The sequence below is a fragment of the Falco cherrug genome, chromosome W (assembly GCF_023634085.1).
Source record: "Falco cherrug isolate bFalChe1 chromosome W, bFalChe1.pri, whole genome shotgun sequence".
In the NCBI taxonomy this organism is placed as follows: Eukaryota; Metazoa; Chordata; class Aves; order Falconiformes; family Falconidae; genus Falco; species Falco cherrug.
In genome coordinates this window covers 17,830,872-17,854,090 of record NC_073719.1, presented here as the reverse complement: position 1 = coordinate 17,854,090, position 23,219 = coordinate 17,830,872, and the positions used below count along the sequence as shown (strand labels likewise).

At 48.3% G+C, this 23,219-nt stretch overlaps 1 pseudogene; it reads right to left on the bottom strand.

Annotated features, from left to right (window-relative positions):
* Window positions 1–22,033: 22,033 nt before the first annotated feature.
* On the bottom strand, window positions 22,034–22,975 carry LOC129734559 (olfactory receptor 14C36-like; annotated as a pseudogene).
* Between the last annotated feature and the right edge of the window lie 244 nt (window positions 22,976–23,219).

Sequence of the window (23,219 nt, the reverse complement as noted above, 5' to 3'; positions counted from 1 at the left end):
GTACTGCCGCTATATCCTTACACTCTGGATCATCCTGTGTTTTAACCACCATTATTTCAAAAACACCAGCCGCCTTCTCAGGGTCGTCTCGGTAATTTCCTGCGGTTGCTTTGCAATGCTTCAACTCTGTTCTTGAAAACGGGACCGTCACCGTAACGGGTCCTTCATTTCCCACAGCCTGGCACAGGGGAGCCTGTATCACTTCCCCTGGTTTGGCCCGCTCCCACCCTGCGGCTGGGCTAAAACCTTCTGCCCCACTAAATCGCTCTCCCTCTTCACAGCCACTTTCCCTGCCACCAGCCTCGTCAGCTCGCCTGCCACCACTTTCTCTTACCCTGCTCACATCACTAATATCAGCATCAGAACTCTCTCCCCGTCTCTGCTGGGCTTCAACCATTAACTCTAAACCATTGTCTCTAAACCTCCTTCTTTCTTGTAGTCGTTACAATTTTAAACACCTCTGTCTGATACTACAAGCAGAGCAGACCCTTTTCAACAACCTCTTCTTATCCTTTTCCAAAGCCAAGAGAAAAGGATCTCAGGAAGGTAAATTTATACCACACTGGTTTTGCCATTCAGAACGGGTCTTTACAGTGGAAAAAGATCAGCGTATCAAACTCTGTCCCTTTTCCTTTCCTGCCTTCAAAACAACATCAGCGGTAACATCATACAATAATGCAAACTGCCATTTTCCCCCGTCGCCCAGTTTATACAGAGACCACCCCTGAGTACACTATTGCACTAGGGTGCTTTTAGTTACATTTCCCTCAGAACTACCCCTTGATTCTTCCCAGTGTCCCAAAACACATCCCAGGGGAGACTGCTGTAAAATACCACGGCCGTGTACACTGACCAGGGCCCACTTTCTTTTAGCATCCTGAACACTTTATCATATACATGTATAGAAGTATCTTCAGATGTTCCGAGCGCACTCTACTAGACACACACACACACATACACACACACAACATTAATATACTTGAGTATGCCAGGCAGAAATTTTACCAGACACATTGTTTCCAGGAGAGCCCTCAATAACCCAACCCAGCAGGGCTTTTGCCTCTGCTTAGGGGCAGGTATCCCAGACCACCAGGAATGCCTGACATCTTACCGGGGGAACGTTGCTTTGGAGTCGTTGGTCCGGGAATCAGAGGTCTTCCCCAAGAGTCCCTCAGTGCCGGCTGGAATTGCTGTGATCCGCAGCTCCACCGACGCTCAACAGCAGAGTCTCACCTGGGTCACCAGAAAATGATCCCGTAAAGGCGGTCACGGTGAAAAACCCTCTCAGACCTGATGTGAAGTTTCAGAAGGCGGGCATTCTTTATGACAGCGCTGGGAGCACGGGGGAGTGTCACCTCTGAGCACGCTCACCAAGTTACTCGAGGGTACACATTACACACAGCAGAGTACTTGCACGCTCATAGTGCATCACACACGCACACTCTACCGACTTGTCTCCTCTTGTGGCCAGAACTTCCCCGCTCAGAGGCTTTTTTGTGCATCACTCCCCATCCGCTCTTTGTTCCGTGGCCTTCCCAAGGCTGACTCCCCAGGTCAGTCATCCCTTTGTTCATCACTTCCAACAACTTTAGAGAGGTAGCTTAGCTAAACTTTGTGCCTAGATTTCTTTCACATAGAGCCAAACACGATATTAGAGCTTGGAAACTGGGGAGTTTAGACATCTGGTCCCGTTGCTGAGCCAGCAACCTTCCCTGAACAGATTCCTTGGACAGAAAGGTATATACAGTGCTATCTATACAGTGCCATCAAAACCTTCCCCTGCATACCATGGCTGTCCCTAAAATCCTTCCATCGAGCACCCCAGTCATGCCTAAGGGCCTCCCCATTGCCCCCATCCCATTCCCAATTTCTTCCCTCAAGCCACCCCCCACCCCGCACCCCAGCTCATTTCTAAAATCCTCCCCCGTGCCTCTCGGACTGTCCCCCAACGATTTCCCCTGTGCCCCCAACCCCAGCAGTCCATCTCTACAATCCTTCCCCCACCCCCCTCCTTTGCCCCCACAACCTTCCCCCTGTACCCCCATCCCACCCTGAGAACCTTCCTCAACACCCCAACCACCCCCCTCCGTCGGGCCCTGCAGTGATTCCACTTGCCCCCAGCCTGGCCCTAACATCCTTCCCCTCACCCCTGTCCTGTCCCTAAAGCCCTTCCCCCCAGACCCTCACGGCCATTCCTAGACTCCTTTCCCCCGACCCCACACTTTCTCCCGTCACTCTTTCTCCCCAGCCCCTGCCGGTCATGCCCTACACTCCTTCCCACAGCCCCCCCCTCCACTCTGTCCCTAAAATCGTTCCCCTGCCCCCCGGCAGCCCCTAAAACCCTCCCTGGAACCCCCCTCTCACTACCTACAGGCCTCCCCCGACCCCTCGGTCCGTCACTAAATCCATCCCCCCCCCCGCCCCCCCAGGCCTGCTAGAGACTCCTTCCCCGCACCCCCCGGTCCGTCCCTGAAATCTCTCCCCCGGCCCCACGGCCTGTCCCCAACAGCCCCCCCGGCCCCAGCAGGGCTGGCTCTTTACCATCGCGGTGGGAAAGGCGCTCAGGTTCTGCCAAGCATCTCTGCAGCTGCTGCTGTTGGAGGTCACCCTCAGAGGGAGAGGAGGACAGGACAGCCAGTGCCACCAGGGCTCAGCTGCTGGGAGCCCCAGCTTGTGTGGCATCGGGTGGGCCTCCCGCCACGGCCCAGCACAGCCTGCAGGTCCCCTCCGTCGAAAAGTCACCTCCTCTGGGCCATGGCCGCTCTGACAGGGCTCTTCCCAAAGCAGCCAACTCTGTTCCTCATGCCGACCGTCAGGCACAGGGGACGCTCACCTGAGAGCAGCTCCTGGCTGCACTGTGAGAGGGGGGCGAGGCCCGGCAGGAGGCCTCCTAGCCCTGCGCACAGGATCCCTCTGAATTCAGCTGTTCCATTGCCTCAGGCAGCCAACACAGAAAATGGTGCCGCCGGGCATGCGGTGCCACGGTTTGAAACTCCAGTGCCAAGCCAGAAGGGGGGAAACTGTCAACCCGCTTGGTCCTTGATGTCAGAAAGAGCTCCCTTGCCTAGTTTCTTACCCGTTGCAACTCTCAGCTACACCACATGCTTGAGGTTTTTCTGGGCTTCTCTCAGGGAAGGAAAAGGATGCCCAACTGTGTGGATAACTGGCTAGCTGAAAAGGGTCACATAGACATAGTCCAGCTGGCTGGACAAAAATGCACATCGCTCTCAGCCTATCTGAAGTAAAGCAAAATACACTGTCTTTGGCTGTCCTTGTTACACAATAACAGGAAGATTTGGGTGGGAAAAGAATGTTGCAGGTGGGAACAGAAAACTACAGAAGAGAAACTAGGGGTGGGCTTGGTATTTAGGCAACTAACCAATAATGAGCTTAACTTTTGTAATGTGTATGAGCTAATTATAACAAGGCATAAAAGGTGACTGTAAGGTTCAATAAACGAAGTCTGCTGATCACTCATATTGAGTGACTGTGTCTTCCCTCCGTCGCGACATTGTACAACATACAGCTCCAGCTGACAGTCAGACCAGAATGACCTTCCTGCAGCGCAGGCGGGCTGCATATCTCCAGTAGCACCCACAGCCCCAGCCTGCACTGCTTTAGAGACAGCAAAGATCCGCGCTGATGAGAAACGCTCTCATGCACATGGCATTTCACCTTGTCCACGGATGTGAAACACGGGTTGCTTCGCGAAATTTAATTGTATGGTTTCGTTCCAAGGCAAAACAGACTGTCCAACAACTTTTCACTTACACTAAAAACCATAAATCTTCACCTTCCATATGAACGGGTACATGCCAGGATATGTACTGCTGATGAGTTTTTCCGCATGTTGCTGGGGAGCAATACCTGCACGTGTTCATCTTTTTGTCCACCTCTACTGGGATTCCCTCTAGCTGGGTACGTTGCATCTCAGGGTTGTATGGAGGGGATTACCTCCAAGCAGCGGGACAGATCACCCCTGTCGCTCCTAAACTGCCTCTGCTGAGCATCTCGGTGCCTCCCACAGTGGTGGCTTGCTCAGGAAGAGGTGGCCTGTGATGGCTCCTCTCCAGTGCACATGCCCACAGGACCACCGAGCAAAGGACTATCCCACACCATCCTCCCCCTCTCTGAGAAAGAAAGCACGTACCTATCTATGGCTAATCTCCCTTCTGAAGCAGTACAGCTCAGCTGAGACCTCAGACTGCTTTTCTGCAGCACCTGGGATTCTTACCAACACTGTCTCCATGGACTCTACCCGGACTCAGTTTTGTGCAGAGGAGGTGTTTACGGCCGCATGCGCAACAGCAACGGCAAGGGCAGGCAGCGCAGCGATCTCCTGTTACCGAACGTGCTGCTCTGGGACTCCCAAACAGGCGGTCAGTTATAGCCCTGGCAGAGTTCTCCAGCAAAGCCACCCCCGATTTGTACCCACCTCAGCTGTACAAACACGGTGTAACCAGACGCGCAGCGGCTCTTTACCTCCAGCACTGTATGTCCCTTTCCTTCCCGTGTCACCACCACCTGCAAAAGCGCTCATGGAAATGAGCAAACCCCACCCGCCAGAAAGAGGCAGGGCTTTCAAAGGGAAGGAGGGTATTCAATGGAAGCTGCAGATGTGCCCTGCCTGGAGAAGGCACCACTGGCAACCCCTCCTCTGTGAGAGCTGGGGAGATGCAGAGGGGGAGGAAGGCAGGCGTCGGGGAGGAACTAGAAGCCCTGGTTTGCTACTGCTGCAGTAGCCCTGGCTGTGGGGACAATAGAGCTCGCCATGAAATGACGATCAACCAAAATATTTCAGAGGGGCACAGCAGGGAGCACAAGCTGCTGGGCGTCAGCAAAGGGCTGTGCTCAGCTTCTCTGCGGCAGGTTGTCATAGGCAAGGTGAACACGAAGCACAGGGAGGATCTGCAGTTCTACCTGCCTTGCAGGGGCTTGGCCTGAGCTCCCCCTTTGCAAACCAAGTCACCCTCCCACCACACCGCACAATCTCTGCTTCATGTACGTCCCAGCAACTGGGGTACCACATGCAGAGAAATCTGAGAGGTCCCCCCTGGTCACAGCTCTAGTCATCACTGGTTCCAACAACTTCTGATGCTCAGGGTGTCCCCTGCGCCCTGGGTCCTCCCTCCAGGCGCCCCTCCTCCTCTCCATTTGCCCTGGAGTAGACAACATCACACCCATCCTGGGGAGATTTAAGCCCCAAAGAGCTCAGAACTGCCTGAAGCCAGCACAAAAGCCTACCTTCTCTCTGAGAGTTGCAATGTCTTTACACCCTCCCTGTCCTTCCCGTCTCGATCAGAAACCAAACAGGGGAAGCGGTGCACGCAGATACACAGAGAATACTGAATGGGACACACTGGCTCCTCTTCCAACTCCTTTATTGTCTCAAAGGTGTTTTCATTCTGTTGGAGGAAAAAGAGAGAAATATGTAGAGTCCCCAGGTTTATCCCTGGTAAGCACTTTCACATGTTCATTTAGTAAGGCAGATTAGATTGATTCCTCAGAGATTTTTATTTTTTTTTTTGGGGGGGGGGAGGGCGGGGGAGGAGGGGATTATAATGAACTCATTCAGTTTTTAAATCAGGCTTAGGAGCCACAACTCACTGGCTACGAATACATGTACACACATGCGTGTACAGGACAGCACAGAATACTCTATTTACTCATATGCCTCTGAAAAGACATTTTTTTTTCTATTATTTGTTGTTCTCTGCATCATTTATGGCTGGACTGCATGGACAAGATGGTTTTCTTAATTCTGTGAAAACACTTGCATCTATTGATGCCTGCACCTCTAAACATAGTGATATGGTCATACAGCCAAATCTGCAAAGCGGATTACTGTTCTTACACCATTCTGGGCATAGCAGGCATACCCATAGAAACACCCCTGATGGCCTAATGGTCATGCCTATTTACACATTTATTTCTGCTGTTTCATCCTCTGTAAAGAACAAGTGCTCCTTTCCTCGACCTGTCTCAGAACAAATCTGAATACTTAAGGAATTAAAACAGATGAGTCGGCCAAAGGAAAATTTAAACATACTTACTTTAACAACGCCAAGGAGTTATTACTAAAATGCAAGCACTTTGACAGCAGGTATCTTACCAGTGCTGTGCAAAGTGACACAGAAAAGCCTCAAGAAAAATCTACTGGAGTTTGGGTCAATACACTAAATCCCAGCACAATGGCTCAAGGGTAAGGGCACTTCAAAACAGAATGTGTCCTGAATCAAGTTAGGAAGAAGACAAAGAACATATCCTGCTGGGAAGATCATTAACGATTAGGAAAACTCGACCAGGCTACTATAAATTTGTCCCAGGTTAGAAAAGGCCAAGAATCTTTCAAAGGACACTACAAAAAAATAACATTTAAGAGAAAAGGCAGTGTAGGACCAAATGGAATTAAAAGGAGTCCTAGAAAGTAAATCTTTCAGTAATAAGCAAGCAAGGCTAATAACAATCTAGGGCATAGAAAAGATTAGCTCAGCACCAGGATGCACAGCAGATAGGAGAGCAAATTAGTTCTGTTTTACCAAAAGGTAAATGCGGGCGGGGGGCTGGGGGGGGGTGGGGGGGGTGGAAATGCAGTATTTAGTGTTTCTCTTTATTTTTCCTGCATCTAATTTTTAACTGTTAAGAGAAATAACACAAAAGCTTTATTTTTGCTAATGCCAGGCAAGCAGAATCTGGAATTTAAATTAATCCTTTACACACTGCCATTTGGGGATCATTTCTACCAGATCCAACAAGGATACAAGGGATAGGACAAGAGGAAAAGGCCTCAGGCTGCCCCAGGGGAGGTTTAGATTGGACATTAGGAAAAAATTCTTCACTGAAAGGGTTGTCAAGGCCTGGAACCAGCTGCCCAGGGAAGTTTCGGGGTGGCCTCACCATCCCTGGAGGCATTTCAAAGAGGTGTAGATGTGGTGCTCAGGGACACAGTTTAGTGATGGACTTGGCAGTGTTGGGTTAATGGTTGGACTCAATGATCTTAAAGGACTTTTCCAACCTAAATGATTCTATGATTCTATGCTGTTCAAAGTGACCTACAGTCTTCCTTCAAAAAAGAGGGTTTATACTGCTGTTTCAATTGTTCTGGTTATCGGGTAATCCAGCCTCATAGCACTCTTTAAATTAAAGTTTACAAGCACCGAGATATTCCCCAGTGACTGCACTTTAGCTAGTTTGATATTAAGCTAGACATTTTTCTTAACGTGATTAGCAGCATACCTCAAGCTATGTTTGAACATATATTCTTAGGTGAATGGGAGATACTACCAGCTTTTCATTAGACAGAACATATGAGTATTTTAAAAAGCCAAACTCTAACAGAATACACAGCACAAGCATGTCTTTCTGCCAAGATATTTTCTATTAAGTAAATCAAATGCATATGTTCGGTCTCTCCCTCTTCTGTCCATACTTAAAATCCAGGCAAATTTGCAGAACAGCGCAAAGAGCAAGGTGTTAGAACTTAGAGAGAAGACCCACAACTTCTCTCGCACATGCTCTTCTGCTACCGGTAGCTACGTGCTTACCTTTGCACTCACATTTGTTACACAGCACACTTTGGTGCCCGGGAATTTGATTGATTTAGATTCGCCCTGACAGAAGGAAACCTTTTTTCTTAACCGTTTGACCTTGTTTCACTTCTAACTGGAAGATCAGTCCTGCCAGGAAGGAGAGGTGAAACCTCACGACAGCTGGAGGGTGAATAATCTCTCTTCAAACTCTAAAACTCTGCGTATCAAGTTTCCTTTACAATTTGTACTCCACCGGGCTATTAAAAATCTATGAAAAGCACAGCAAGAAATCAAGCCGACCGCCAGTACAGAAGGTGCCAGCAGCTCCTCCTCGTTTCGCGAAAATCCAGCCCTCACACTGATATGGAGAAATAATGTGAAATGGGGATAATGGACATGGATTGTGATTGTATGTGTCTGCTTAAGGAATGTGGGTATGGTGACTAGTCATGGGTGCGGTGACAACTACAGTTTTGAGGAGATGCCTGCCCCTCTTCCTCTAACAAAGGGGAGACGGGGAGACGCCTGCCCCTCTTCCTCTAACAAAGGGGAGACGCCTGCCCCTCTTCCTCTAACAAAGGGGCTATTTAAAAGAGAATAAGAAAAGATGAGAGACATTCAAATGCTATCTAGAGGGAGGGAGTGCTAAGTCTCCTTGCTGGAAAGATTGGGTGGTCACAATCACCTGAAGAAGATCGGGTGGTCACAAGAACATGAATCACCTACAAACCTGCAAGACCACCACATTCCAGGAAACGGACTGATAAGCTAATTAACATACGAAGCGGGGTTTAGGTAACGAATATGTATAGGCGTTAATTGAATATTCATTTGTTCATTGTATAAATGTGAGATGGTTCGTCACTTCGGGTATGCACGCTTGTGGAGGAGCGATCCCCCGTGCATCTGCGTGCAATAAACATACCTACTTTATAACTTTCGAGTTATAGAGTCAAATTCCGCACGTCAGTTTGGCGAGCCAGCCAGGAGGATTTCTGCTCGGCTGAGGGACCAGCTGCGGAGCGGACGCTCCTAGGCGCGCCCCGGGAGATTTCCTCGGAGGAGCCTCCTCTTCTCAGCTCAGTTCACCCGGGAGCAGAAGAGAAACCCCTGGATCCACGGATAAAACGGTATGTTTAGTAACGGGGCGGCTGGTGAGACGCACGGAGACGTCCGGCGCGCAGCGTAGTCCCCAGGAGGAAAGGTACCTTGGGAGGGGGTTTGCTGACCAAGGGGTGGCCGCTAGCGATCTTGAGGGCAGATCGAGCAAACCCGAGGTTACTGGCCTTCCTAAAAGCCCGGAGGCCTCGTGACGGAAAGCGGGGGGCGGGACGGAATAAGGTGGAATCTCACAGGAACAAGAGGGACCTCACAGCAAAAGTAAAAGGGAAACTTTTGCGTAGGAAAAAGAGGAAGCTAAAAACTTCTTTAGGTTGTTTTAAGAATTGGGGAATTCCTGGAATGTAACAACTGAAATAGCGCTCTGTGTCTTGTTTGTTCTATGTGTTGTCTTGTTGTATGTTCAAAACTCGGAGTTATGAAATGTATGTTGAAAAATATTAACATTCTGGTAATTTGTGGCAAATAGCGGAAAACTTAACACTCTGCTTAAGACCAGGAAAAATTGGTTTTTGTTTGTTGTTTGTTTATTGGCAATTGTTCATTGAAATGCATACTTTGTGAACTGTTAGTGTTCCTAAGAGTTTGTACATAAGTGCACGGTACCGTATAACATACTGCTTGTGTGACTGCGGGCTGCCCGGAGAGTGTGAATGGTGTGATTGAGATGCGCATTTTGATTTTCCGTGTATAGCTTAATTATTTTGACTAAGTGTGAGTGCAAGAGTGCTTGAGACAGGCGTTTGAGTGCAAAACGAGTAAAAAGCTATCCGCGTTTCCAACCTTGGGTGGCTAAGGCGGCCGGAGAAAAACAAAGTAATTAAAATTGCAAAATGGGAAATGGAAGGAGTAAGCCCTGTGAAAAATCGCCTTTGGGTTGTATATTAAAACATTGGAGTGATATTGTAGGACAGGGTGGTACTGAAAATAGAAGGAAATTGGTTAAATATTGTAATCAGTGGTGGCCTTTGTATAAATTGGAGAGCGATGCGAAATGGCCTCAGGAGGGAGGAACGTTAGATTATAACACTCTCCTGCAATTAATGTTGTGTCTGAGAAGAGAAGGAAAATGGGACGAAGTATCGTATGCAGACATGTTCTTCGTCCTCCAGGACAAACCTGAGTGGCAAAAGGACTGTGGATTAGTACCCCCTCGGGATCCTATGGTACTAGCACTAGAAAGAGTGCGGGATTAACATCACCTGATCTTTGATTGTGGCTCTAGAAAGGATAGGGAAAAACTGAGACCTAAACTAGAAAGATGTTCTTGTTGAAATTTCTGTGTTTAAAAGCTCGGGTTGCGGTTCCTTCTGTGGAGCAACCAGAATGAAACACGTTGTAAGATATAAAAACTTGTACTAATGTATGTAAAACCTGAGGCGTGTGTGTGTGTGTGGAGAATCAAAGACCTTGTGAAAGTGTTGGGGTGAGTTTGTACAAACCCCTGTACCCCCTCGAAGGTGCGACTGAATCATGCTGGAATGCATGGCAGGATGTTTTCTGTTTGCCTGCAACGGCATGATACGTAATAACAACAGACTTAAAGCAACAAGGAGCAGATTTGCATTCAGGGTCAGAAAGAGTTAAAACAGAAGTGCTGTAGCAGAGGCAGGCTTGTGCAACCTGCGGAGCAGGAAGAGCATCTCCTGCCCCGAACCCCTCTGATGGTGGGGAGGAGGGGGTTGCTCTTGCTGACAATTGAGCAGAAGGACCTGACAATGTCACCCCGATTGCTGCAGCATTTGCAGTACAACAGGACCGGTAACGGCCCCTCTAGGGCAGGGAATGGGTATGAGGTGGAATTCTAGTGAATACAAAACCAACTTATTTGTTAAACTTCAGTAATAAATAAATAAATAAATACATTTGTTACAGTTGTGGGAGCTGCTGGCCACCAGGAAAACATCCTGAAACCTTTAAAGTACAAACTAAAAAAACAAATAAGAATGCCAAATTCACTAAAATCTTTGTTGGGATGAGATTTATTAGAACATCTAGACGTTTAAAGAAGGGGAAATGAAATTAAAAGTTAAATATGATCAAGTAATTGAAATATTGAGCTTATCTTTAATTCAGCAGAAAAGAGGAAAAGAGGACCTCCCTGAAGTAAGAGAAATTTTTAACCAGGTGTATCTGAAAATAAATTCCAGGAAAGGTGAAAAATGCTTTACCTGATACAGTAAAATGATAAGGGGGAGGCTTGCTCAGTTCAGATAAAAACAATATCCCTTGGTCAGCAAGGCTGTGGGGATATTGGCAGAAAAAGTGAAATAAAATACACTCTGTAGTAGATCTACTAATGTAAATCTGTGTGTTTTGCCATGACAGTGACTTGTTATGGGATGTGCAGATGAAACTGCATTGACAACGAAGTACAAGGAATAAGGTTGGTCAGGTGCCTCCTACCATAGTCAAGGGCAAGACTGGGCTGGCCTCGGTGTTTGCCACCAAGAAGAATCTTGAGCTCCGCTGCTGGCTGCAACCCAGTAGGCGTTGAGCGGTGGGAACATATGCCATGCCAGACCTTGATGCGAGGCATGGCCCACTCTGAGGCACTGATTTGGAAATTGGAAACTGCCTGGCCGACCATGAGGCCAGACGAGTAACAGAGGAGGTAGGAAAGGAGGAATTATCCTTAATACCAGACGGTAAAATCCAAACTGTAAGTACAGATCAAGAGCCAAACTATTCTAAAGAAAACCTAAAGGTAATTCAGGACATGAATTATAAAATAAAATTAAGTAAGTGGACTTATTTGAGGGATGGTTGTATAGTGGTACCATCCAATTTAATATGGACCACAGCCCTATTATTAATAAGACGCATTGGGGAGCTGATACTTTATATAAAAGTCTAAATCAGAAATTGAAAGGGCGAAACTTGTATACTGTAATAAAACAGGTGACTCAGCAATGTGAAATGTGTTTATGCAATAATCCCAATACAGCAAATAAAATAAAACTAGGGAACATTAGCAGAGGGAATGTTCTAGGGCAACATTGGCAGATCGATTTCTCAGAACTTCCTAGAAAAGGGGGGTTATCGATATTTGTTGGTACTAGCAGATACCTTTTCAGGTTGGCCAGAAGCCTTCCCATGCAGAACTGCTTAAGCCCGGGAAGTGACCAAAATACTACTCCAAGAGATAATACCTAGGTTTGGAGTCCCAGCGGTAATGTCCTCAGATAGAGGACCACATTTTGTGTCCAGAATAGTGCAACAGATCAGCCACCATCTAGGAATAGATTGGCAATTACATACCTCATACCGACCACAATCGAGTGGCCAGGTGGAAAAGATGAATCATCTAATCAAACAACAGATTGTCAAGTTAGGTCAAGAAACAAATCTAACTTGGCCCCAGTCTTTGCCATTAGCTCTTACACGAATTCAAACTAGACCAAGAGCAAAAGAGGGGCTTAGCCCATTCGAAATTTTATATGGACGACCCTATGGGGTACAAAAGGGGATGTATTCACAGATTGGTGAAGAAACAATGACTTCCTATATGGTGGCACTAAACAAACAATTAATAAGAATTGAGAAGCATGTGATGGGAACACGCAGTAGGGGTCTGGATGGACCTGCTCACGATATACAACCAGGAGACTATGTATACGTTAAGTGTTTTGCAGATAAAACCCTGGAACCACAGTGGACCGGACCTTTTCAAGTCCTACTCACCACCTACACTGCAATCAAGGTTGAGGGACAGAATTCTTGGATTCACCATACCCGGATTAAGAAAGCCCCTGCAACTTCGTGGAAAGTAACCCCAGATAAAAAAGAACTGAAACTCAAATTTACTGGGACAAATGGGAACAATGTGGGTGGCAAGTAAGTGAACCTGAGAGGTTGCGGATCCACCATATGGGAAGGGCACCACAACAAACAATATAGAACAAAAGAGTCTGGGACTGAGCCAGTGGCCAGTCTTGCCCAACTTGTTATCAGTAAGCCCCAACTCAAACAAAGATATTTTTGATCAAAACAGATTTTATGACAATGCTACGGAGGTAGAAAGAAAACTCCAGTCATGGTGGAATATGGTGAACTTTACCTATGACCCCAACACACACACCATCACAGCTTTTGTGTTAACCATACATAATGCAGTAATAATTACCATACACCCCATTGTAGCCCTTGGAATTAACCATAATGGGGTGCTCCTATACCCTTTTGAACATAGAACATGGGCCAGAAAGATAGGCGACAAGTGGCAAACAGTAGATTTAGAATCTTGTATTATGCGAGAACAGCAGGGCTTCCTCTGTGAAAGCAATACTATAATGGCTCAGGATACTTGTTTAGATACAGATCAAAAAATATGTCATTTCGAGGCCCGACCAAATGCAAACTTGAAAACAGTAATTATATATGCAGGGAAGGGATGTGCGTGTTTGAGAACTAAGTGTAACACAATAACCATAGATGGGGAGGTAAAAGAGACTGCACAGTATTCAAATTATTGTATTTGTAATTTTACTACTATCACAGGATGCGATTTTAGTTACTCAGCCCCAGTAGTGTCATCAATTCTTAAAATCCAATTTTACCCTATCACAGATAATAATTCCTACCCCCATAGGACTAAATATAAGCAGTATAAAAGAACTAATAAGACATGCAGATTTACAACGTATACTGGAAGAAACCAAAGAAAAGGGACATGAAACTCTTCTTATGATCCATCATGATGTAGAGGGGATCAAGAAAGTTTTAAAAAAGGTAGAACAGGATGGAAACCATAATTGGTGGGATACTCTCTTTGGCTGGTCACCCTCTGCAACAGGAATTCTTAACACTCTGGTACACCCCATTGTGATCTTATTGATCAGTTTAGGAATTTCCTTAATACTAACCATTATGTTATATTTGCGGGTTTGGAGAATGTTTAAAAGGGTAACACTTATGTATGATGCTTTATATCATTCAGGAAGGCTGCTTAAGTAAAAGAATTTACTTAATTTAATAGAAAAGGGGGGATTGATGTGGAGAAATAATGTGAAATGGGGATAATGGACATGGATTGTGATTGTATGTGTCTGCTTAAGGAATGTGGGTATGGTGACTGGTCATGGGTGCGGTGACAACTACAGTTTTGAGGAGACGCCTGCCCCTCTTCCTCTAACAAAGGGGAGACAGGGAGACGCCTGCCCCTCTTCCTCTAACAAAGGGGAGACGCCTTCCCTTCTTCCTCTAACAAAGGGGCTATTTAAAAGAGAATAAGAAAAGATGAGAGACATTCAAATGCTATCTAGAGGGAGGGAGTGCTAAGTCTCCTTGCTGGAAAAGATTGGGTGGTCACAATCACCTGAAGAAGATCGGGTGGTCACAAGGACATGAATCACCTGAAGAAGATCGGATGGTCACAAGAACATGAATCACCTACAAACCTGCAAGACCACCACATTCCAGGAAATGGACTGATAAGCTAATTAACATACGAAGCGGGGTTTAGGTAACGAATATGTATAGGCGTTAATTGAATATTCATTTGTTCATTGTATAAATGTGAGATGGTTCGTCACTTCGGGTATGCACGCTTGTGGAGGAGCGATCCCCCGTGCATCTGCGTGCAATAAACATACCTACTTTATAACTTTCGAGTTATAGAGTCAAATTCCGCACGTCAGGAGGGCCAAGGTTTCAAATCATTGGCCACCCCATGCAGAATGAAGCTGGGAAGTGAGCCTGAAATTCAGAACCAACAAGGTCAATAGACAGGCCAGGCTGTTCCTATGGTTGTGCCTGGAGACCCGCACACCTACAGCACAGGTTGTGCTGGGGCTGAATCTCCTGCCTGGCTTCAATGGGCTCCTGGAGCCATGGACAAAGCTTTGGGTGGAGGCCCCACGTGAGGCTGGTCAAGGCCAGGAAGGCCTAGGGATGCTCTCAGGGCTCTGCCCCCATGGGATCCCACCTGCCAGTGCCCTCAGCAGGCCAGGTTCTCCTTCCCTCCTGTCCTGGGCTGTGCTCTGCTGCTCTCCATCCACACATGCCTGGGCATCAGGGACACCACAACTGCACACTACTAGAAGCAAGGTGGCCCTGGTCTTCAAATCCCTGAGCATCTTGTCCTCTTTGGGGAGTCCCAGGTGCAGATGAGCATCAGAGTGGGTGGCCTGGTTGGTCTGGGGAACTCTCCCACAAAGACCTGGGCTCCTGGCATCCTTGCTTACCTGTGCAGTGATCACCAAGGAGACTGATTCCCCCAGAAGACACAGGCTCTGTGATCCACAGGTTTCCTCAGGTCATTTCAAGAAGACATTGTTCCTGCCTCACCCTGACTGTACGACCCGTCACTCTGTCCTGGCTCGGGCTGGCATGGAGTGCATTTTCTTCACAGCAGCCCTTCTGGTGCTGTGCTTTGCGTCTCTTCCTAAGGCAGCGCTGACCACACACCAGTGTTTTGGCCACCGCTGCAGAGTAATCACCAAGGCTTCTCTTTCTCACACTCTGCCTGTGCTACAAGGAGACTGGGGGGATGCAAGGAGCTTGGGCGGCTGACCCCCAGTGACCACAGGGATATTGCATATCCCAGGACGTTGTGCTCATCAATAACAGCTCGGGGAAAGGAGGATGAAAAGAGGACATTTGTGATCATGGTATTTGTCTTCCCGTGTCACTGACAGATTGCTGAAGAGCAGCTTTTCTGGGGATGGCTGAACCCCTGCTGCCCATGGCAAGGAGTGAGCGAATTGCTCATGTTGCTCTCCTTGCACACAAAGCTTTTGCTTCTCCTATTGAACTGTTATTTTCCTGACCTGTTAGTTTTCCTCTGATCCTCTCCCCCATCACGCTGGGCATGTAAGGGGTCAGTGAGCAACAGATGCTGGGCATTTGCGTGCTGGCCAGTGTCAAACCACAACTAATTCCTCCCTCAGTGCCACCCTGGCTGCTCTCCCCTTTGATCCACACTCAAGCTCTCACCCAACCTCATTGCCTGTCCAATACAAGAGCTCCATGTATCTGAGCTGCCCTGAAATCGCACAGAGCGTCCCCCTCCCCTCATCTTTCCCGTAGGTCTCCCCCACAGACCTTGTGTCTCCATCCCCTACCAAAGGCGTGGGAGCTACCCTGCCCCTCCTCAGCGCTTACGGCACTGATGTCACAGCTCTGTGGTGGCACAGGGGGCTCCTGCTGCCCACGCCCCAGGCGGTGGGCTCTGGGGCCCATGTGGGCTGCAGCACCTCAGGTGTGGCACCAGGGCCAAGGGCAGGCTTGTCACACGGACACCGGTACCCAGGGATGGGAGCCCTTGTGTGGGAGGGGTTTGCTGCCCAGCAGAGGATGCTGGAGCGGGTGGCAGGGGGCAGCAGAAGGATGAAGGACGCTCCCACCACGAGAGCAAGGGCTGCAGTCCCCGAGGCCAGAGGGCAACAGGCCTGGGCTGCGCAGCCCTGGCAGGAGAGGGCTTTGCTCTCCCAGGTGACTCTGTAGCACCCTGCGGCCTGTGCCAGAGCTGAAGCTCGTCTCCAAGATGGGCAAGATGCTGCTGCTGGTGCTGAGCAAGCCCCTGGGGGAGGCCAGCCCGTGATCCAGCCCTCCTGGGGCTATCCTGATGGTGGCAGGCCGGCCAGAGAGCAGCTCTGCAGAGAAGGACCTTTGGGTGCCAGAGGACAAGCAGCTGAGCAGGAGCCATCGATGCACCCTCATGGCAAAGGCCAACGGCCCCCTGGGCTGCATTAGGAAAAGCATCGCTGGCTGATGGGGGGAGGTGACCCTTCCCCTCCTCTCAGCACTGCTGAGGCCACATCTGGGGTGCCGTGTCCAGGGCTGGGCTTCCCAGAGCAAGGGAGTTGTTGACCTACTAAAGTCCTGCAAAAGGCCACCAAGCTTCTTGAAGGGACTGGAACATGGCTCCCAGGAAGACAGGGTGAGAGATCTACAGCTGTTCACTCTGGAGAAGAAAAGCCTCTGAGAGTCTTATTAATGTATGCAGCATTCCATGCAAGCCAAGGTTACACTTTTTGAACTGAGGATGTTCAACCACTGCAGGTAGTTGCCAAGAGTGGTTATGGAATGTCCACCCCTTGACATATTCCAAAGCTACCGAGCCAAGGCCTTGTACAACCGGCTTGAGCTGGCTGCACGTTTTAAACTAATTGGTTCTTGAAGCTAAGCCTTGCATACTAGGCAATCCCTGATTGGTGGTTAACTACCATCAATTAACCGCAAGGTGTTACCTTTCCTTGGCGCCAAGCTTGGTGCCATCCGTCTCCCACTCCCCTGTGCTCTGCAAACATGCCTCATCATGTTAATTGTTGTCTAGACAAGCTCGAGCACATTCCCCTCAGCTAACTGATTGCCACGCATGGTCCCAGTTTCCAGACCGCTCCTGCATCTCCCCCTTCCTGTTGCACAAAAGAACCCCTGAAACGGAGCAAAAACATGGCACAAGTAATAGAACAAATAAAAAACCAACTAAGACATATTATCAATGTCAAAACAACCCACTGTCTTTGTTCCGTACAGTTTTACACTTTCCCCTTTTTGTTTTTGAACAGCTAGTACCAGGTTTGCCATGTTCTGCAGGGCCCTTGCAAACATGACAGCAACCAAGGCAATAGCAAACAAACAATACTGCCAATTGAGTGAATGGATGCCAAAAAAAGGCTGAAATTTTCTCAGATTTTGTTAACATGTTGCTGCAATGGGGCGCCTAAAATCAACGCAGCACATACCATCAAAATCCTCACAGCCATGTCCTTGAACCAACACCAAAAAGCAGTGGCAATTTTGACTCACATTTGAACTGCCTACCAAACAAGGTGATTTAACTCTTTAATGCTTTCCCTGCTGTTACTCTGGATAAGAGAAGAACTGCTGCGACACGTTCCCATCATAGCCTCCTACTGCATTAGCATCTACAGAAAGACAATTATCGACAAAGTGTAAACAATATCAGCTTCTTTTGGATTAACATTATACATAGACGGACGGGCACACCATACAAGAACTGGTTCAGTCAAAAAGTTCGAAACATCGCATGCCTTCTCTGAACATACCTCTGGGGTCATTCCCCTCATTCCCTCTCTTTTTTTATGCAAAGAGAAACACTTTTACCATAACAGAGAAGCCCCTATTTACATCTCTGAGCCCGGACACAAACCACAGCTGTATGCTCCACCAGGCTCAGGGCAGAAATTGTTCATGTAGTTACTTAGCTCTATATCACTACAAGTATGCAGACACCTATTAAACACTAAATAACCATGTTTATCTTTCCTATTCTCCTTCACAATACCCAGCTGTTCTCTCATCTCTTGTTAGGTCAAATATTCTCATTTTCCTCTCCTACATCTCTCTTCAGACATTCTCTATCCTCCTTTTTTTTGCTTGTTAATTGCGACAAGGCAAAGGTTGTGTGTAGCTGGGTGACCATGACCTGATTTATGTTAGAATCAACTAAACAGTGAATACAGGAAAAAAAGGTATGGGAGACGTAAGGCAAACATCAATAAGGTGGTTAAAGATAATTATAATAAATCCTGTAATACTTTTGAGTCATGGCCCAAAGTTTCCCAGCCGTGAGAAGAGACCAAAGGCATCCCGCCCCTGGCTCTGTTGCAGATCTTTGTTTTAAGGCTTTTGAGTTTTGTATACTTTTGTAAATTAATTCACAGTGGTCACTCAGATTCACGTAACACATCCTACCAAAGTCTTCACACTTGTGTCCCTGTGCTAATACTAAAATTTAATAGCAACTCGGTTCTGTAGCAACATATGATGGACAGAATCAACATCTGTTAATACGCCAGAAAAAAAAATTAGTATTTGTAGTATTACTTTGTTTAGCAAGCTAGCAGCCTAATTTACTAAGCAAGTTAAGAGCGTGTACTATTCTTACAGAAGAGATTAGAGAAGCAAAAATGTGTTATGCTGCATTCCAGAACTCAGCCTGAGAATTACAGTCTGCTGTGAGTTCTGCGTTACAATCATTTGACACATGTTGGGGTTGCGATTGTGAAAGTTGCCCGTTTACAATTTTCATTGACATTATCACAGCTAGTTGTTTTAAAAGCAACCCTTGAGCTTCCTGAAGTTTGACTTGTTGCAAAATATTCTGAAGCCAATCAATCAAGTTAGTATTAAAGTTAGTGACTCTCTAGGACCCTGCAAGACTGTGGCAAGACTCCCGCACCCTGACTGCTTTAATAGCCATCTCATTCATTTGCAAACAGTTGTCCCTGGCATACCTTGCCTGAGTCACAGAATCGGCACAGTTAATTGCTCCAGCTATCTGCTCATAGTTAACAGCAATTCCCCGATTAAGGTTTTCAGTCAAGGCCACTACACACAGCTCACAAAAATCAGATAACCACATCATATACTGTATCAGTTAGTACCATACAAAGCAGTAACTTCCAATCATGCAGTGTGAGTGTATAAGGCTCTGCCATCACTTCAAGAAGGGACATAGCAAATGCATTATAAATCCTCCCTTCCCGCACTGCTTTGCTTAACCCTTTAACAGCCTCGTATTGCACAGGCTGCCACTCTGCAGGTTGATTTGTCTGACAAAATACTGAACATGCCCTAGCAACTCCCCAAACCCATCACTGAACTGATTCCCACTTGCATTCCTGCCACCAATCCCTCAGACCCCCTTTCACCCTCCCCAAAAATACAATCAATGCATCAGGAGAGACAAGGGGATGGGGGAAAGGTCTAGCTCTTTTCCAGATCTATAGGACCTGGATCAAAAGGTTTATCAGTGTCAATAAAATCATTGTCCGAGTTGTCCTGTTCCCGTGCTTGGTCCTGTGTTGTGAGGGTCGCTGCAATCAGTGACAGAAGCTTTGGGGGCAGAGGAGGTGTGGACAGAATCGCCATCGCTGACGGTGTCTTGAGAAGAGTCGCGCTGTCGGTGGAATTTACAGCTTCCTCTGGTTTAGCACCGCTAGTAGAATTAGTCCACACTTGGCAAAGAGTAGTCAGGATTTGCCACCAAGATGTTAAATGCATTCCCGACACGGAGTTCCCCTCCGCGGCAGCATCATACAATTGGCTGCTGTATGTACACACTTTCATTCTTTCAAAGTCTCTAAAGTTTCTTGGCTACTCACCTGTCTCGATGCATACAGGTGTTATCCTCGGGGTTTAGGTTGTCCGCCTGGTCCAGCCAGCAAGATGATCGTTCAGCCAAGACGTTGCCTCCAGAACGCAGCCCTCTTCCACGAGCTGTCTTTTTGTACAGACCAGTTCCGTCCTTATTGTTCCAAGGCTTGGGAACACCACCATAGGGGTCACCATTTGAGGAGACTGAGGCACGGACTCCCGGATCTGACTAGAAGACCCTTTATGCGTCCATATACGTCTCTTTCTGGGGACGAAGCCTGATTCCCCGTTACGGATTTCCCACAGCTCACCTCTCAACTCCGGAGGGATTTCAGGCCGGCTCCTGCTTCCTTTCAGCAGATCATTCAGAGTTCTGTGGGATTCGCTGCATGTCGCTCAGATAGGCGATTCGAGAGCCCTTCACGTTAGATCCGTAAACGCATCACGTCGGGGTCACCAATCTGCGGCGAATGAAGAGACAGGACGCAGCTTGATGCAAGCAAATGTCAATTTATTGTACAGAAGCATGAGTTTCTATACACTTTCAGAAGCTGCGCGTTTTAAACTAATTGGTTCTTGAAGCTAAGCATTGCATACTAGGCAATCCCTGACTGGTGGTTAACTACCATCAATTAACCGCAAGGTGTTACCTTTCCTTGGCGCCAAGCTTGGTGCCATCCGTCTCCCACTCCCCTGTGCTCTGCAAACATGCCTCATCATGTTAATTGTTGTCTAGACAAGCTCGAGCGCATTCCCCTCAGCTAACTGATTGCCGCGCATGGTCCTAGTTTCCAGACCACTCCTGCAGCTGGCCGTGCCTCTCCTAGCGGGTTTCCCTGGGTAATCTCCAGAGGTCCCTTCCAATGTCAACGTTCTCTGTCATTCTCTGAGTTTCAAGGACACAAGCAAGACAGAATGAAACGAACAATGCATACCCTTGACCGCAAAGATAGCAGGGTCTATGGAGAGGACCCACGCTGGAGCAGGGCAGAAGTGTGACGAGGAAGGAGCAGCAGCGGTTTCCTGTGCCATCAACCCTCTTCAACATCCCCCCTACACCTCTCAGGGTGTGCTTGTGTAGGTGAATTGGGATCAATGGAGTAATTTGGCCCTGGGAGAAAATGGGGAATGGTCTTCAATGTTTTGGTCATTGTTTCTCACAATCAAAATCTGTTTTAATTGGCAATGAATGAAATTGATCTTTGGCAAGACAACACATCTTTGGCTATGACAGGGATCGGTAAGTAGTCTCTCTGCCTGTACCTTGACCCAGGAGCATCACTGGTTTATTTTCTCCCTTTGTCCTGTTGAGTCAGGGGAGCAGATGAACAGCTGGGTGGCTGGCTGGGTGCTGGCCATGGTTAACCCTCCACAGGACCACATCAGGACTACTGAGCCTACAGTGGTGCTCCCCAGCACAAGAAAGACCCTGCCAGACTGGAGCAACTCCTGCAGAGGCCAGAAGGATGGTTGGGACCTGGATCATGTTATGGACAAGGAGAGGCTGAGAAACTGGAGTTTATTTGAGATAACATCGAGAGTGAAAGACTGGACCCAGGCCAGTTGGTGGGATTACTGCAGTCAGTGGTTTACTTCACTATTTGTCAAAGCAAAGCCGTGAGGACATGATCTATTTGGAGATGTCTGACCACAGCCTTGGCTGAGCGGCCAACTGTGGCAAGAGCTATGGGACTTGTGTGTAACCAGTGACAGGAGGAAAGTGGCTCCATTTACATTTAGAGTTGCAATGGAGTTGGGTATCACTGAGCCACTAAGGATGACAGAGCTGACCATGCAGCAAATGTTCCTCGTAGCGACTGGGGTGTACAACAAGCAAAGGAAACGACTGATGCTTAGGACATCTTGGGGCACCTGGGGCAGCTTCCCCTGGGTATCCAGGGAACATGGCACTGAGCAGAGCCCTGTGTCCCACCCGATTACTGCCTTGCTTCCTTCACCGTGACCCAAGGATTTACACCAGGACACCCTGCCGTGTGCCCCCACCCTGTTATTTGCCCCAACTTTGCACACTCACACAGCTGAGCTCTACACTGGGGCTTTACTCTCTGGGGAACTTGATAGATATCTTCACTACACAAGCCCCTTAAATTACAGAGATGTGACACAGGAGTCCAGCTGCACCATCCTGGATGCAAACGTACAAAAGCCTCTGGGTCAGGCAGGCTGGGTTCATTCCTTTGAGGAAGTGGAGTGCATGCAAACATTCTAGGAGAAACACAATTGTGACGTTAAAAGTGCTAAATGCACAGGATGTTCCAGAGATGACCAGGAGTCAACTTGTGAAGAGATTCAGGCAGTCAGTTCTGCTGAGAGACACCTGACTGCATCAGCTTCTTCAGTGCGTCCTTCAGCTCCTGGTTCCTCATGCTGTAGATGAGGGGGTTCACTGCTGGAGGCACCACCAAGTACAGAACTGCCACCACCAGGTCCAGGGATGGGGAGGAGATGGAGGGGGGTTTCAGGTGGGCAAACATGCCAGTGCTGAGAAAGGGAGATCACGGCCAGGTGAGGGAGGCACGTGGAAAAGGCTTTGTGCCGTCCCTGCTCAGAGGGGATCCTCAGCACAGCCCTGAAGATCTGCACATAGGACAGAACAATGAAAACAAAACACCCAAAGAATAAAGAGGCACCAGACACAATAAGCCCCACTTCCCTGAGGTAGGTGTGTGAGCAGGAGAGCTTGAGGATCTGTGGGATTTCACAGAAGACCTGTCCCAGGGCATTGCCTTGGCAGAGCGGCAGTGACAGTGTATTGGCCGTGTGCAGCGCAGCATGGAGAAACCCACTGGCCCAGGCAGCTGCTGCCATGTGGACACAAGCTCTGCTGCCCAGCAGGGTCCCGTAGTGCAGGGGCTGGCAGATGGCCACGTAGCGGTCATAGGCCATGACGGTGAGGAGAGAACACTCTGCTGAAAGGAAAAAGACAATCAGGAAGAGCTGTGCAGCACATCCTGAGTAGGAGATGTCCCTGGTGTCCCAGAGGGAGTTGGCCATGGCTTTGGGGAGAGTGGTGGAGATGGAGCCCAGGTCGATGAGAGAGAGGTTGAGTAGGAAGAAGTACATGGGGTGTGCAGGTGGTGGTCGCAGACTATGGTGGTGATGATGAGGCCATTGGCCATGAGGGCAGCCAGGTAGATGCCCAGGGAGAGCCAGAAGTGCAAGAGCTGCAGCTCCCGCGTGTCTGCAAATGCCAGGAGGAGGAACTGGGAGATGGAGCTGCTGTTGGACATGTGCTGCCTCTGGGCATGGGAACCTGCTCAAGGAGGAAAAGTAGTGACAAGTCAGGCAATTCTTCTGTTAAGGCAAGTGAAAGCTGTTTCTCCTAGATGCAACCCCCGTGCCCCATGCCCCCCCTCTGCCGTTCCTAGGAGAGCTCCCTTCCGAGCCGTGGCTGGAGCTGTGCTGAGTGCTGGCCGAGTGTGCTGTGAGGAGAGGGGCTGTTCCTGCTGGCTGCCCAGCAGTGAGCCCTGCTCTGCAGCAGGG